This window comes from Ictidomys tridecemlineatus, chromosome 7 (genome assembly GCF_052094955.1).
Source record: "Ictidomys tridecemlineatus isolate mIctTri1 chromosome 7, mIctTri1.hap1, whole genome shotgun sequence".
In the NCBI taxonomy this organism is placed as follows: domain Eukaryota; kingdom Metazoa; phylum Chordata; class Mammalia; order Rodentia; family Sciuridae; genus Ictidomys; species Ictidomys tridecemlineatus.
In genome coordinates, this window is record NC_135483.1 from 108860664 (window position 1) to 108878360 (window position 17697).

The following is a 17697-nucleotide window of genomic DNA, read 5'->3' on the forward strand; positions in this document are numbered from 1 at the left end:
AGGTGGATGGCAGGAGACAGGGATCTTAAAGGCCTGAAGAATATATAGCATCCTCCTGTCCTCTCACAGACCCTTCCAATCTCTTTTTAAAATGTTTGATAGCTTTTGTTTCTGAAAGAGAAAAAGTAGTACAAACTTCCTTGATGGTTGTAGGGGATACTCAAAGGGATAAAGTTAATGTTTTCCCAAGTAATTAAAAAAAAAAAAAGAAAAGAAAAAGAGAAAGCAAGCCTGTTTTCCCCAAGGGTCATGTAATTCTAGCAATAGGATACAAATCTCAAAGAGACAATGCTATCAAATGTCAACTATTTGCAAGGCGGTGTTAAGTGAAATGGTCTCCTGCCTGACCACACCCAGCCCACTCCTTCTCTAATGCCTTCTGTCTCCAACACTTACAGGTGGAAAATGACTTTGGAAAAGAAACTTAAGCCTTAGAACTTAAGCAGCTCTATACCAATTTAGGAAAATTATTACTGGTTTTCTTGGAGTTATTTCAATCACATCTTAAATTTCTAAAAGGTTTGCTTTCAGTAAAATGAGACTATTTGTGATTTCTTTCAAAGTTTTATAGCAGTCAGGAGCAGTCAACATAATTTCCTACCCAAAGAAAAAAAGCTAGGCTGGTAAACAAATATAGCCAATTTAGAGTCACCCTGGTAAGTCATTTTAACAAAGCAGCCACTTAATTAGCAATGCAATGATCATTACTTCACTAATTCCACTGCCAGGAGGAAGAATTGTTCTCAAACTTTGCTGTGCTCATGTGGCAGGTGCTGTGTGACTTTGTGGGTGTGAAGAACAGCACCAAACAGACTCAGTGCTATTGCTTCAAAAATTATGGTGTCAAGCTGGAAAGAGGGCATGACTTTAGGAAATAATTGAGTGAACAAACCCTGTTCTCCATGGAAAAGGCTTGTCATTGTTTTCCTTAAGCCAGTAATTTATTGGTGGTGACCTCAGGCAGCTATATAACAAGAGGAAGCGTTTAGAGCCCTGTGGATAGAAGGTTTTCTAAAGAGAACTACGCATCCCATGGCAGAGCCCCAGTTCTTGTAGAAATGTGGTGGTCTGATTGATCATGTAGAGGGGTTTTAAGTCTACCAAGAGCATTACATTGGCAGAAGGACAAGGTGGGAATTATTTGTGTGTATGTGTCTGTGTGTGTAGGGGAATCCATGCAATATTTTGCTTGACCTATTTTCCTCCTCCTCCTTTTCCTGTTCCTCCTCCTCCTCTTTTTGCTCCTCCACCTTCTTCTTCTTTCCTTTGGTACTGGGGATTGAATCTGGGCTACATTCCCAGCCCTGAGCTACATTCCCAGCCCTTTTTAATTTTTATTTTGAGATGGTGTCTCTAAGTTGCTTAGGGTCTCACTAAGTTGCTGAGGCCTGCCTTGAACTTGCAATCATCAGCCTCCCCAGCCTCGGATTATAGGCATGTGCCTTCATGTCTGGCTGTTCTGACAGTTTTCTGAATCTAAAGCTATGGAGCTCTTGTAAATCTAAGACACAAGTGACAAAGTTTGGAAACCTGCAGATATTGTAAATGAGTGAGACAATAGAAAGTGGTGGAGACTGTAGCTAACTGGAAGGTGTATGTATGCCTTGCCTAAAAGTGGCAGCTACTACCTTCCATTATTACGTGGGAATTTCACTCATGGTGAAGAGAGAATGAAAGTCCTGATTTTTTGAAATATGAAATCTATAAACTTAAAAAATGTTGGTTCACGGTTTGAGGGCATGGCTCAATGGTACATTACTTGCCTAGTGTGCACTGGGCCCTGGGTTCAATCCCTAGCATCAGAAAAAAAAAAAAAGTAAGTAAATAGTATTGGTTCAAAACAAACACAAAAACTCTACAAACTTTCAGTTTATACTGGTCTAAGGTAGTGTAAGATGATGAAAGGAACAGACACACATAGGCAGCAATGAAAATAGACAACAGCTGGCTTCAGAATCTTTGTGGGGTGCCCATATCTCTAAGATTGAAATTAGTCACTTTGGATTTCTGAATTGATCCTCCACTGTGGCTTCTGACTAATTCAAGTCTGGGTCCCTAAAGAGAATTAAGAAAGTCTCTGTGACTCATTTTCTTCAACCCCTTTCCCATCCCTGGCTCTCTGCTTTATCTACTACCTTGATGCATGAGGGCTTGGTCTGTTTTTCTTTCTCCCTTCCCCTTCCCCTTCCCCTTCCCCCTCCCCCCTCCCCTTCCCCCTCCCCCTCCCCCTCCCCTCCCCCTCCCCCTCCCCCTCCCCCTCCCCCTCCCCCTCCCCCTCCCCCTCCCCCTCCCCCCTTCCCTTCCCTTCCCTTCCCTTCCCTTCCCTTCCCTCTCTCCTGGGATTCGAACCCAGAATCTCCTACATGCTAGGCAAGCACTATACCATTGAGCAACACCCTCTGCCCTAAGCCTGATTTCTCCTTTCAGCTATTGTAGGATAACATCCTTCAACAAGAAATACACTCTTCATCCTTTTCTTTAAATAAGAGGAATGACAGTAGAAGGGATTGCAACCCAGACAGTGTAGCTCTGTGATTCAGAGCATGGGGGTACTGCATTGGCTCATACAGGCATTAACGTATCTACTCTTTTACCTCTAAAATTGGAAACATCATGTTGATAGTTTAAAATTGACCACAGTGGGAATATTACACCATGGAAATCAGCAAATGTGATAAATTAAGGCTTTTTTTTTTTGAGAACTTATTTACCAGCACATGGTTTACCAATGTAGATCTGGGCAAGCGTATCTCTAAATCTATCACCTTTGTTGTAATATCTAGATAACAGTAGCATTTCACTTTTTGGATTGTTGGAGGACTAAATACAATATATATGTAAAATCTTTAGTACAGTGTGGAACACATAAGTGCTCAAAGACATGATCTATATTAAATATAGGTTCAGATCTCAGCTGCTAAAATATCTCTCCTGCCAGTGGAGGGCTTTAATTAGCCAGGCAAACGGCTTTCTCCATCATTACCCACAGAAGTCAGGTAAAGGGAAATGGAGCCTTAAATAAAGTGTGAAATGTTCTTTCTTCTAATTGCAGAGCAGAAGAGAGATGTGTGATGAGGGAAGGAAAGAGAAGTAATAAAGAGTTTCTCATACGTGCCTCGAAAGCCCCTCCTGTAGTTACAGAGTCTCAGATTTGGGTTGGAAGGAGTCCTCTGGAGCCATTTGGTCTTATCTTCCAACCACTGTAAGGAAAAACTTCAACAAAACCATGTGGGTGGTCCAGTCTCTTAACACTCCCAGGGAAGTCTTGCCCAGCAGGGGAAAGAGAGCCTATTTTATGCTGGGCAAACCCTAGTCACTAGACAACTCTTCCTTTCTCCTGGGCACCTGGCTCTCCTCTTTGCTATCCACTGGATCTAACTAGGCTAGAGCTTGCCTGGATGAGACGCCAGGAGAGGAAGCCAAAGAAGGCGACAGCCAAAGCCATCCTGAGGCTAAAGCAAAAACGTGCTCTTTCTGAGACACTTTTTTCTGCAGCCACAGAGATGAGTCTAATGAGAGGCTTCTTTGTTCCATTAGTGAGTTTGAGAGAGGAATTGGGCCAGGTTAGGGTTTCTTTTCATAAAGGAAATTATCTCCAAACATGGAAGATTTAGGGATTAAGTGTCTCAAAAGATTTAGTGCTAGACTTTTTAAGGCTTCCTGAGACTTTCAGACATACTTGCCTTGGAGAAAAATATGCAGGAAAGTAGCAGTGTTGGAAGCAGGCTAATAAAGAATGAAGTTAACCCCCTCTTTGCTTTGTGTTATATTAGGCAAAACCAGGTTCAAATGAAAACTTAAAAAGTCATCTGACAATACACACTCAAATGGGTTTCCTTTTAGCAGGTGCTGGTGGCTGCCTGGAGACAATATTGCTTTATCATCTAGATTTCCCTGTCATTCCCTCCCCTGAAAAGCTCAGGGAATTTCCTGAGATCTGTGTGAGCTGGGGATGGCTCTGTGTTGGAGCACTTTATTTTTAAATAGAGGAAAGGAAAATGGTTCACTGTCATTTAAAAATACCACGGGGGGCATGTCTCCGGTTTTCTTCATTTCCCCCTCCCCCACAACTCATTTATCCAGGTGTTTAATCCGATGTGGCACCCGCTGGGCTGTGTTTATTTGGGTTATTTTTGCTTACCACTGTCCCTGGCCCCTCTTACCTTTGAAAGCCAGGTGGGGCAGCTCTGCTGTCTGAGCAGGCATCAAAGATCCTATGTCCTCCCTGTTGTTTCTTTATGGTTTGGGAGACAGCTAACATGTGGATAGTTTATGACTTGCTTGGGGGGGGGCAGAGAAGAAAGAACAACTTCCACAGAGACACTTTAGGAACAACTCTGAACCACTTGGATTAATCCTTTCCATGAGCTGGTCTCTATTTGTGTGTCCAATTGGTAGAAAATGGGAGGGTATCCCAGCTCCCTTGTCAAGTGTCTCCCTAACCTGATTTAGGAATGAACCTCCTTTAGACTGAACAGGTTCCCCTCCAACCCCAGGTAAAATTTCACTTCAGCATTAGGGTTTTGGCAGCTGGTTACTTTTTTGAAGGGATTTTTTTTTCCTATTCCTTTCACCCATGGGGTGTGCTGAGGTTTTTGTCACAGTTTGACAATTTGCCAGACTAAAAAAAGAACCACCCACCTCCTTCCACCAAAACCTTCCCCAATTTCTCTCACACACGTGTGCACACATGTACGCCCACACACTTACACTTATTGCTGCCCCAGAAATCCAAATTCTCTAGTACTTCTGAAAAAAAAAATGTTCTTTTTCAATGCTGAGGATGGAACCCAGAGCCTCTTAAAAGCAAGTGCTCTATCCCCTAGTTTATGCTTCTGAGTTTGTGGAGACCCTAGCATCTCCTGATTTTTCTCTTCTTTGTCATTTGCCTTCCCCATTTCCTAACGTCCATTCTAGAAAAGAGAAAGCTCACTAAGACACCATCACACACATTCCTATGTAGGCTTCTTTCTTTGAGTTCAGGGGTTGAGTGTCCCAGGACTGGCCTAGAAAGTGAGAGAGGCTCCCTGGTGCCTGGTCAGCAAAGATCCCCTTCATTCTTTTATACTATCTGTAAAAATTTAACTGATGCTCTTTGTAACCGGTCCCAGGAGTTGTCCTTTGCCTCTTTTTTGAAAGTACAAATATACAGAAGATATTTGTGCTGTCCATTCCCCGACAGTCAAGAGAGTTTTGCTAACTTTACTTACTTCTTCTAGTTTGTATTGTGAAAACAATAGACTGCTTTCCAAATATTAAAAAGTACATCATGCCAGATGCAGTGGTGCATGCCTGTAATCCCAGCTACTCAGGAGGCTGAGCCAGGATTCCAAGTTCAAAGTCAGTGAGAAACTTGGTGATGCCCTATCTCAAAAAGGGGTAGAGGTGGGCTGGGGATGTGGCTCAAGCGGTAGCGCGCTCGCATGGCATGCGTGCAGCCCGGGTTCAATCCTCAGCACCACATACAAAGATGTTGTGTCCGCCGAGAACTGAGAAATAAATATTAAAGAAATTTCTCTCATTCTCTCTCTCTCTCTCTCTCTCTCTCCCCCACTCTCTCTTAAAAAAAAAGGGGGGGGGGTAGAGGTAAAGATTAGTGGTAAAGCACCCTGGGTTCAATACTTAGTACCTTGGAAAAAATGTACATCATTAAGTATATATTTTTTTCAAGCTATACATCTCATTTTCTTCTTGAAAAATTTGTTCACATCCACCTCGAATCAGAGAGAACCATATAGAATACTCTGATCTCAAGACCTGTTATCGGCAGTCTCCAGGCCCCATGCCATTGTGTCCCTCTGTGAATGGAATATGCCCATCTTAAATGAATTCTGTAGAAGAAGGAGCTAAAGATAGGGGAGTGGATTCATCCAGAAATTGGTACAAAGAGGCCAATACAAGTCTGAGTTTCTCCCCCACCCGTCTGCTGTCCCACTTTGTTCTAAGTGTAAACACCTCTTTCTCCTGAGAGCGAGGGAAGTGGGTTTTACTATGTAAGCCCTCCCTTCTGTCTGTTGCTGGGGTGGGGTGTACTGGATAAAGAGCGTATATGCACGTATATGCACATGTCTGTATTTCTTCACTGGTCAGATGTGATGGTATGGGTCCCATAATCTCTTAGGTCCTGGTTCATCTTCCAGAATTTCCACAGAAGCAGTTGCTAAAAACCAGGCATGCCTGTCTGTTGATGGTCATCCCCAATCTCCAAAGGAGAACCCTAGAAATTCTCTCAGTGGATGCTATTCTGATTCTCCCCTCAGAAGACATGATTCTGGAGGTGAAGTTGCTGAAGGACTAAAAGCAAATTCTACCCAGAGAACCCTATGGGCAAAGACTTGGAAGTATAAAGCAGTGGCTTGTGTTCTTCAAACTGGGGTTGATGGGTTTCCCTGAGTGTGACTTAGGTAATGGAGATATGAGTGAGGGCCAAGGGAGATGACAGCACACAACCAGAAGTTTATCACATTCTGAAGTGCAAGGCCACTCTCTGGTAATCCTATTAACGATTTATCTTACCAAGATTGATTTGAGGACCATCCAGGGTAATCCATATGGCTACTTGGTAAAGTGGAATGATTGTTCAGTTAAAGTTAATTATTATTAGAGATAAGATGCTTTAATTAAATCTAGATAAGTATGAAATGAGGTGAGCTTCTACCCATTATGACTTCATAAATCAGAGACCATTCTTTGGCCTGAAAACCTCAGCCCTGCTGTGAAAGGTGGGGGAGATAATAAGATGATTGTCTGCCACTGAATAAAATCAGGGTTGCTGTTAAGTTCTCTGATGGTGCAAGCAAGTTTCCATGGTTCTCCCTTGCAAATCCCTTGCAAATTTAGTACACATACTCTCACGCTGCCCAGGATCAGACCTATAGTATTTGGTTTTCCCCATTTATCTTCACAACCTGTCTTCTTCTTCAGTGGCTTCTCTTCCTGCGCTAACTAGCCCCTTCTTATTTCCTCCTCTTATTTCTGAAGTCTCTTCATTAGATCGCTCCTCTCTTCCTCCCCTTTCTTTCTGCCTTTTCTTTTTTGCTCCCTTCCTCCCTTCCTTTTATCTTTCTTTTCTTCCCTCTCCCCTTTCTTTCCACAAAGTATTTTGAGTCCCAATGATGTTCAGCACTCCCCTAGGTACTGGGAAAGATACTGTATGAATAACATACGATATTCAGTATCAAGACACTTAAGTCTAGCATGGGACATAAATAGAAGAACATAAGTAACTGTGACTTGAGCCAGAGCAGGATGGGCAATGTACACATAAGGTCTAGGAGAGAAAGAAGAGGCCTTCCTTTCACAAAGAAAATACATATGAAGAATGGATAGGATTTTGACTTGAAAAGAGTTCAAGGAAGAAAGCATGAATAGAAAGTTGCAGTCATGAACAGGGATCAGCTGGTTGTCTGTAATACAGGCTGGGGTTCTGTCTGGTAACGTATATGGAGGCCAGAACAGAGATGGAATTATAAACAAGGCTAGGTCTGCATATTGTTCTATCAAGGCATAGGAAAAGTGTGAAGATTTTGATTGGGAGAATAATCTGAGCAGAATTACAGGCTTTTTAATTTGGTCTTAAGTGGGGTGGTGAATGGATTGGAAGGAGAAAGCTGAAGTGGATAGACCAGATAGAAAAATATCTGGTAACTAGGGTGGAAGGTTATAAAGGTCTGGTTAGCTGCATAGTGGTGGGAGTTAGAAGGAGGCTAATGGGCAGAAGAAACCTTAGGGAATCAGCATCTGGTGACTCATTGATGTGGGACTGAGGAAGAAAGAGGAAGCCAGGGGGTCTCTAACTGCAGTTAGGATGTGATGAATGCAGGTCAAGGGAGACGATTTTGGAGGGGAGTTGATGTTGTTTAGAGAAAGTTTGAAGGCTTATCTTTTTTTTGTTTTTCAGACTTTGGGTTTCTCAAGCAATGCCTGCCTCTGACTTGTGGGCTTTTGTGTAGTACAATGACATCCGGTTAGTGATGTCATCAAGGTGACTTCACCTCCTTTGCACATCTTTAGAAGATAACCATCAGAGGAGGTAAACTTGGCAGACAAAAAAATAATGTAGATTTCTAGATCCTTCCTTATATTTGTAATGTTCTACCTGGGTAAGACCAGTTGATTCTGTAGGATAGGACGACATGTTAGATTAAAGCAAATCAGTGTGTGACTATGCAATATCAGAGCCGAGGACTGTGCCAAAGAGCTCGAGGAGAAAAGGCAGAATAGAAAAAGCAGATGTCCTAGGAGCTTAGGTATGAGTTTAGATCAACATCTGTGATGTCATAACAGTTCAGATACACTTGTCTGTAACTTTTATGGTGAGAGGTGACTTTTACAGAAAACAAGAAGTTGATGGCGTCTGCCCTCCTCAGACAGAGTTAGAATGACCATGGTCAAGACCCAGTGTTTCAGATGAGAAAGAGTCATTACAAACCAGTGGACCTGGGAAAAGATTTACAGAAGAGATGGAATCTGAGCTGAGCTTCCCAGGAAGCCCACACTATCGCCACGGCACTCGCCTCCCAGGTGAGCGTGTTGTTGGGATGTCATACCCAAGATACTTGAAGTTGGTCCTTCCAGGGCTCCCCACCTGCAGGCATAATTTCAGTGAAACATTGAAAATAACTTGTTCTACATTTGTGCCTTTATTTATAAATTGTGCCAGAGTCATTCTAAAGGAAAACAGCCATTTTTGTCTCCCAGACCCTTTATTCCATTATAATATTTTCTTTGCTGAGTGTTTTGGTCTAGTTTGGCTTGTTCATTGTTGGTTCATGCAGTGTGGTTCCAGGATGGCCACAGATACAATTTGCAATGGGAAGAGTTTGTTTTCAGATCCATTTTCTTTTTCCTTCTTGGCTTCAGATCACATTTCTGGCTCTTTGGTTACTCACTGGCAGCTCATCTCAAACACTGCTGTTTTCACAGTTGGAGTTTTTAGGTGACATTTGCTGTGCAGGAACAAGTGAGGGCAGGCTACTGACCTTTGGCCCTGACAGGGTGGTGCAGGCTAGTTCCCAGTCTGAGGTTCCCAATCTGGACCCCTATGGAGGGTGTTGTATAGGGTTCAAATATTCCCAAGTTCCAAATCTTTCTAAAGATTGAATAAATATTGTCTGGTAACATTTCAAATACACGTGGATACCACTGTGATTTTTAAAAGTACTAAATTTATCTGGAAGTGTTTGAATTCATAGGAGTTTTATGTATGTGTGTGTGTGTAAGAATATTATTTGTTAACAGACATGTTACCAGCATGACCAGCTTTCATGTGGTGGTTCATGAAACTTTGTGGTTGTTAAAAGTGATATTCATGTTTAGTAGAGGAAAGGTAGTTATGGAGGGAGTGTAGTTTTAGTCTGGTACCTGGAGCCTATTCCTACTTTGACTGCCAGAGATATGAGTTTGGGAGATGACCAATGTGGAATGGGATAGAAGAAATATTTCTCTGTATTCCAATCACTGCTTAACTTGTAGTTAGGGAGCTACAAACCGAGAACCAAATAAGTGGATTGCTATTTGAGAGGTAGCTTTTGGGTCATCTAAACCTCTTACTGGGTAAGAATCCCTTATGGAACCTTCCAGAAGGAGGAACATGAGCTGGGCCTTAGTCCCTGCACAACAAGGAGCTTAATGCTAGACAAAATTCAGATTCCTGGACCCCATCATTGCGTTTCTGATTTGGCATGGCTGGGGTAGGGTCTTGAACATTTGTATTTTAAGAACATGCTCTGGATGATTCTGATGTCAGCCAGAGGTGACGATGACTGTTATGAAAGACAAAAATAATTCATTAGGATGGTTTTTGTTTGTGAAGTGCTCACTGGTGCATGAACAGATCATGGTGAGGCTCCTGCCGGCATTATATTTATACCCCTTTTCTCATTTCTCACACGGACTTTGGTAGGTAGGTCCCTATTTCGAATGAATTAGGGCTCAGGGAAGTGAAACCAATGCGGTGGCTGGGGAGTGACAGTTGGAACCCCAATGTACAAATGAAACCAGGGAACAGTGGGTGTGTCCCCTCTTGAGGAAGAACAGACAGTTATGACCTCAAACCCACAATTGAGATTTCAAGCACAAAATTGGCGCCAACCAAGTGACAGGAGACTGATGCTGCAGGAGCCAGAACAGGGTGGTGCTGAAAAAGTGCTTCTGACACACCCAATTCCTCTGTCCATTATAAGAGGCCTGGGCTCACTAGCTCAGGGGCTTTGGACAGGTTACCTACTCCATGTAATAGGGCATCTGCTAAGAGATAATAGTGGTACCTGCTATTTGCCACCAGGGTAGTCATCATCATCAACATTAGTGGCACAGTTGTCCTGCACCCTTTCTGAGCTGGGGATGCCACTCTCTGAAGATGACAGAAGCCCCATGTTGAGGATGTGGGGGAAGGAGGAGGACAAGGGCATCAGATGCTCATCTTGTTTTTTTAGGTAAGGACCAGGGAAGTCAGTGACTTGATGCTCCCTACTGTACCCTGCAGCATGTGTGTGCCTTATGGGGGTCCCCAGAGACAGCCACCCACTATTTACAGCTGCTCCAGTATGGGGGTGGGAAAGGGCTGCTTACAATTTGACAGCCAAGCCCCTCCCCCTTAAATGTCCTTCCGGATTACTAAGGAATGCCCATCTGATTAGGAGAGACTGTTCTCTTAGTTACAGGGATCTCAATGGTCACTGGCTTTGGGGCTATTTGAGGCTGCCCTTATAAATTCAAATCCAGATAGGTGGCAAGAAAAGGATGGTTCTAAAACAGACACATAGACTGATGGTACAGAATAGAAGACAAAGAGACAAATCCACATAAATTCAGTTATCTCATACTAGGCAAAGGTGCCAAAAACATACATTGGAGAAAAGATAGCCTCTTCAGCAAATGGTGCTGAAAACCGGAAATCCGTATGTAGCAAAATGAAATTAAACCCCTAACTCTCACCCTGCACAAAGTGGATCAAGGACTTAGGCACTAGAACAGAGACCCTGCACGTATTAGAAGAAAAAGTAGGCCCAAATCTATATCATGTTGGCTTAGGAACTGATTTCCTTAACAAGACTCCTAAAGCCCAAGAAGTAAAATCAAGAATCAGTAAAGAGAATGGAATCAAACTAAAAAGCTTCTTCACAGCAAAGGAAACAAGAATGTGAAGAGAGCCTACAGAATGGGAGAAAATCTTTGCCATCTATACCTCAGATACAGCATTAATCTTTAGGATACATAACGAACTCAAAAAACTTAACACCAAACCAAACCAAATTATTCAATCAATAAATGGGGAAAAGAACTGAACAGGAACTTCACAGAAAAAAAATACAAATGGTCAACAAATATATGAGAAAATGTTCAACTTCTCTAGCAATTAGAGAAATGCAAATTAAAACTACACTGAGATTTTACCTCACTCCAGTCAGAATAGCAACTATCAAGAGTATAAGTAACAATAAATGATGGTGAGGATGTGGGGAAAAGGGTACACTCATACATTGCTGGTGGGACTGCAAATTGGTGCAAACATAATGGAAAGCAGTATGAAGATTCCTCAGAAAACTTGGAATGGAACCACTCCATTTGACCCAGTCATCTGACTCCCAGTTTATACCTAAGGGACTTAAAATCAGTATACCACAGTGACACAGCCACATCAATGTTTATAGCAGTTCAATTCACAATAGCTAAACTATGGAGCCAACCTAGGTGCCCTTCAATAGATGAACGGATAAAGAAAATGTGGTATATATACACAATGGAATGTTACTCAGCCATAAAAAAGAATGAAATTATAGCATTTGCTGGGAAAATAAATGGAACGGGAGAATATCACGCTAAGTGAAATAGTCCAGTCCCCCAAAACCAAAGGCTGAATGTTTTGTCTGATATGCAAATGCTAATTCATAATAAGGGGGTGGTAGGGAAGAATAGAAATACTTGGAATTAAACAAAGGAGAATGAATAGAAGGGAGGGGAGATGGGAATAGGAAAGATAGTAGAATGAATAGGACATTACTATCCTATGCACTTATATGATTACACTGCCAATGTAATTCTACATTGTGTACAACCAGAAAAATGAGAAGTTATACTCCATATATGTATAATATGTCAAATTATGTTCTACTATCATGTATAACTAATAAGAACAAATAAATTTTTAAAAAAGCATGGTCCCAAAGAAGGGATGGCTTCCATAGTGAGGCCAGTCCAACAGACTAGCTGAGTGGGCCCTTGCTGTGCTCTGCAATGGCAGCTCAGCCCATAGACCTGGTCTATAACCTTGTAACCTTGAGGTAATCTTTCCTGGAGAGCAGCAGAACTATCGGGGTCTTATATAGAAATGAGTCATAGTTTTCTTCCTCGTCTGCCCAAGGTTGGGGTGGAATGTGTCAGCAACAGTTTAAGGCTGCCATGCTCACCTGTCTTCCATTCTCTCATTTTCTGGGCATCCTCTTTAGTTAGCTTCTTGCTAAGGATGATTTGGAGGAATCGACACTAAATGTCTGCTGTGTTTCATACAGTGTATGGCTGCCTAGAAGGTGGCCTTTTCTACCCAGGGTATAGGGGGTGGGGCATGTTTTATAAGTCAGTCCCAATTGTTCCTCATGACTCCTTGATCCTTCTTTGCACCCACTGTCAGACCAATCATTCTGCTCCTTGTTATAATTATCTTGTGGGTGAGCCATAAGGTAGCCTTCTCTGCTGTTGACAATTATAATTCTTTGTGGAACTCTTTTTTGTTGTTGTTGTTTTGTTTTGTTAAATGCAGACCAGGTGCCCCTGAGTGGAAGACGGAGATGAAGCTCATTTGCCTGGGACAGACACCAGATAAGAGTCAGAGCGAACAGCTCCCCAAAGAGAGAAGTCTCGCCAAAGAGAAGTGGTTTCTTGGTCATGTTCTCGCCACATTAAAGGATCACCCTGCCACTCGGCTGAAATGAGTCAGTGGTCTTTTCAGAATTTCCTTTACAAGAGTGTTTCAGAGAAATCTATGCTGGAGTTTGCAAACCTTTTTTTTTTTCTTCCCTAGGCTGCAGCTGACTATTTTGCATTTTCCTGAGGTGAAACTCAGCTAGTCTTTTCAGGTGCTCAGAAAGAGATTCAATGCTTCCAAATTGGGGGTGTGGGCAGCAGCCGCTAGGAACCCTGAAAGCTCTCTTTCCCAGTGTAGGAAACTGTTTCCCCAAATCAGATTCTAAAATCGAACTGAGTGACTTCTAGAATTTGATTTTCCCTTAATCCTTTTCTTTTTGAATCATCTCCCTTCAAATTGCTGCCATCCTGTTAGCATTCCTGACCTCCCAGTCTGGGCCTTCCAGTCTGGGCTCTTTTTCCTTAAAGGGGACCCTTGTCTGTGGGAGTCTCCTCACTGACCAGTCTCCTCACCCACCAGCACAGATTGCAGTGGTTTTCTATGATGTGTATGGGTATTATCCACCCATTTCTAGACCACTTTCTAGACAGAAATCTTTCCTATCTTAGACACCATCTCCAATCGCAAGTCCTAGTTAGAGTTTCCTGATGGACATTCAGCTTCTTCCTTCTGCAGATGTTTACAGAGCACTATGTTCCAGGCACTAGGCCTGGGGAGACAGCAATGTATAAGGCAGAATGGGATCCTGTCATCGTGGAGTATGCAGACCATTGCACACTTACACAAAACCTAAATCAAACCCAAAGGGCTGCCCAAAAGAAGTGATCTCAAATTTAAGAACAGTGGAGTTAGCCAGGTGAGGCAGTAAGGCGGGAGAGCCTTTGACTTTTCATTGCATTCACACTCTTCAGCATCTTGCATTCTGCTGTGTATTTGATTGTGTTGTTTCTATGCCAAATGTGTCCATGTTGTTTATTGCCTTTGAGGTAATGGAACTCCCTGAGGACTTTCCCACTTATCTTTGTCAGGGTTTAGCAAAGCACAGAGTACTTTGCCAGGAAGAAAAGTAGCATTTACAAAGGGCCAGCTCTGGGGCCATCACTTTGTGTGAAGTTACTGTGTTCTGAAAGGAACTGGAGGTAGCCAGGCTAGGGCAATGCGCACAGCCTGGAAATGAGGATGGTAGTTATGCTCTTGTCTCTGAGTCTTCTTGTGAGTTAGGGCATACTTCCTGTGATTTGCTCATCTGTGCCTTGATTTAGTCATCTGGGGATTGAAGGGATTCCACTCCAGTGTCTTCCAGTTCTGCTCTGCCCTTTTTCATGTTGCCTCTTAGAGCCATCTGAGTGACATTGAACGGTGGGAAGACAACTACAGAAGGTGGCTCAGGGGTTGAGTCAGGAAACCCAATGTGGAAATGAAACCACAACCCTGACTTATAGAAGTGCTGGCCAGTTGGAGACCAAGGGAAGAAGGCTCCCAGAGAAATGACCCTCATGTGAGCCCCAGCACCTCTGTCTGACTCTTTGTGCCCACTATCAGGCATGCTTGGTGCAAAGTGCCCGCTTTGCGCCCCAGGTTTTGTTCTGAGGGCCCTGGAGCTTCCACCTTGCAGCATTGACACCTGCGGTCTTGTAACCTAGGCTACAGAAATAGCAAGTGGGTACGCAGAGGGCAAGTTGATGAGACAGACAGCACTGGGTACAGCCACTCACAGTGGAGCTCAGTGCTGAAAACACTTGAGTTGAGGACATCGTGTACTAATTCAAGGTTGCCCCCCCTTTTTTTGTCTCTCAAACTTTTCAAAACAGGAAGAAAGTTTTTTCTTCAACTGTAGGCACCAATAATAACCTAGGTCCTTCTAGAGAGATCTATTTGGAAGCCATCCAAGAAAGCTACCTTCACTAAGGGGATGCTAATCACTTTTTTTTTGGTCTCTTTCTTCTTGTTTTTTTTTAAACTCTGGGCTTCTGATAGCAGTTTGGAAGGTTGGCATAAGGCCACCTAAAAACCACAGAGGGGTGTTAGGTAATCATGTTCTCATTAAAATGCTGTTGTGTGGTTTAATTTTCAACGGTTTCTTTGCAGCTTGGAAACACACTATATTTTTTGAGGCAAGGAGAAACACGCAAAAAGGCGGGAAAAGGGGCTGCTTATAAGTTACTTTCTTATATGTTTCCAGAAAAAAATACCAGCCACTTTCATTCCAGGGAAGGTAACTGAGCCTAAGGGTGGTTGGTACTTCTGAGCTTCCTGGAGATTGATGATATTTAATTGACTCTGGGGACAAATGCTTCAAACATATTTGAAGACTCTGGAGAGACTGAAAGTATCAAATGGGGGCTGGGAATGTAGCTCAGTGGTAGAGCACTAGCCCAGGTAACATGCATGAGGCCCTGGGTTCTGTCCCCAGCATTGTCAAAAAAAAAAAAAAAAAGTATCAAATAGTATGACCATTCCTCAACTTGAACATTAAAGTAAGCATTTTTATAAGTAGTTAGGAAGTGCCAAGCATTAGACTAGGCCTCAAAGACAGAGAGATGGAACAGAGAGATGGAACAGAGAGATGAAGGTCTTAGTCCACAAGGAAATCATAATGGGGGGGGGTTATGTGGGGGATGGCAGATGCATAACAGAAACATGAACTATAGGATCATCTAGCCATATATATATATTTTTTCATCTTCATCCTCATGGAATTTCCACATAGGCCTTTTGAATTTTATTAGTAAAGACAGAAAACTAAATCCCAGGGTTACCATTTTATTTGGGGAAAAAAGGTGGGTGGGGAATAGTAGAGCATCCAAGAGTTCTCATTTCCACAAAAGGGAGAACTTTTTGGCTTTAAGGTAACCAGATTTTGATTTCAAGGGTAAGACTGGTTGTGTTCTGTCAATGGTGGGTGTCCTCGACCCCTCCCTGGGCACCCCCACCTTGATGATGGTGGGGAGTTCCAACAATCTTCTAGGAGCTGCCTTATTTCCCCTAGCTCCTGTTTTCTTTGTCTCCAGCCTTCCTGACTGACCTATTCCCACCTGGCTCAGCTCTCACTCTGTTACTTTGACCTTGGTCTTTAACTTGGCCACTCCTGCTCTGCTGTTTGTACATTCCCAAATCTTGGCTTTCTTCCTAGTTCTTCTACTCTGACTTTCAGCAACTCTGATGACTTACAGAAGCTGGGCTGCCCTAGTCCTATTTTGTCAGGGTTATGGACAGAAGAGCACCTAAGGATGCAGTCCCCGGTGCAATGAAGATGGCCCTGGGTACACAGAATGGATCAAATTCAGCCCCAGGTAAATTGGACAGACCAATCTGGCCCCAGGATCAATTTGAACATTTCAAGTCAGATGAGCATTTCAAATCAGACTAATTCTGGTAACAAGTGAAAATTCTACCTGTTCCAGTAATGAATAGAAAAGGCATCCATATTTTGGTTTTTTCCCCCCTCTAACTTTCCTCCTACCTGTCTTCATTCTTTGGGCTATTACTCCTTTTCTCTCTTTTGTTGACAGTGTTATTGTACGCATATTATAGAGAAATTTTCAATATTTACTTTTGGCCATTGTTTTGAAGGACTTGGGATTTTCAGGTTTTCACAAAGCATGTATAATTGTTTAACATTGTTAGATATGTGTGGAGGCTTTTGATTTTATTTAAAATTCTTGAAATGGTAAACATTTTTGAGGCCAATCAAATTAGCTGACACTTTAGTGGAGGTATTTTATATACCCCCAAAGGTGAGTGTAGAGTAAACTGATTTGATTTACTGTCAGGTTCTTAAAATGTTGACATTAAAGCAGGTAAAAATCAGTGTGGTTTTCTTCATGGGGGGTTTCACTTTGACTTTCAGCATCGAATCTGAGGGTTTGGTGAACCCAGAAATGCAAAGTGAAACTTGGGAGTGCGGGTGCATATCAAGCCAAACAGACTTCTATGAATGAAGCTGAGTTCCAGTTAAGCTTCTTATCAGCTCACACATTGTTAGCTGTCACCCTCCCCACTTCAGCAAATGTATGGTACCCTGTCTTTAGGAACTTGATTTAAAATAAGATACATTGCTGACCACCAAATAGAATGGCCTTTTTAACCCTTCTCAAAGTCCATGCTCACCTGGACTACTTTATTTAAGTCATAGATATCATCTTTTTTTTTTTTTTTTCTTTTTTAAGGTGCTGTATTTTTAAGACCTTACTGTCCTCCATCTTCTGGAAGATTGGAGGAAGAAGAGGAAAGGTGAACCTGGCAGAATACTTACCTACTTATCTCTGTGTGGATAAAGGCACATGATAAAGAGACCTTGCCCCTCTCCATTGACTGTAGCAACTCTGGAAAGCAATGCAAAGGCCGGGGAGTGTGAAAGAAGGGAGGCTCTAGCACGACAAAAATGTGTTCTTCAGTCTTGACATATTTGATAAGCTGGGTTTAAGTAAATCAATAAAGCACAGTAGTTCCACTTTGTAGTTTTGCTTCCCAAGTTTTCAGTTATCCTCAGCCTACCACAATCCAAAAATATTCAGTGGAAAATTCTAGAAATAAATGATTTGAAAGTTTTAAATTGTGTGCCATTCTGAGTAGTGTGATGAAATCTCATACCATGCAATTCTGCCTGCCCAGAGCATGAATTGTTCTCTGTCTGGTGTATCCAGGTATCCAGGCTGTATACATTATCTACCTGTTAGCCACTTAGTAGTCATCTCAGTTATCAGATTGACTGTATTGTATTGCAGTGCTTGAAATTTTAGTAACCTGTACTTTATTAATAGTGGTTTCCAAACAAAAGAGTAGCGATGCTGGTAATTCTGATATATCAAAGAGGAGCTGTAAAGTGCTTC

At 42.4% G+C, this 17697-nt stretch overlaps 1 long non-coding RNA gene across 1 annotated transcript; it reads left to right on the plus strand.

The window, feature by feature from the left end:
- The first annotated feature begins 15680 nt into the window (after window positions 1-15680).
- On the plus strand, window positions 15681-17318 carry LOC144365529 (uncharacterized). Its single transcript, XR_013424062.1, has 2 exons — window positions 15681-16158; window positions 17035-17318. It is a non-coding gene; the product is annotated as an uncharacterized LOC144365529 (long non-coding RNA).
- Window positions 17319-17697: the final 379 nt, after the last annotated feature.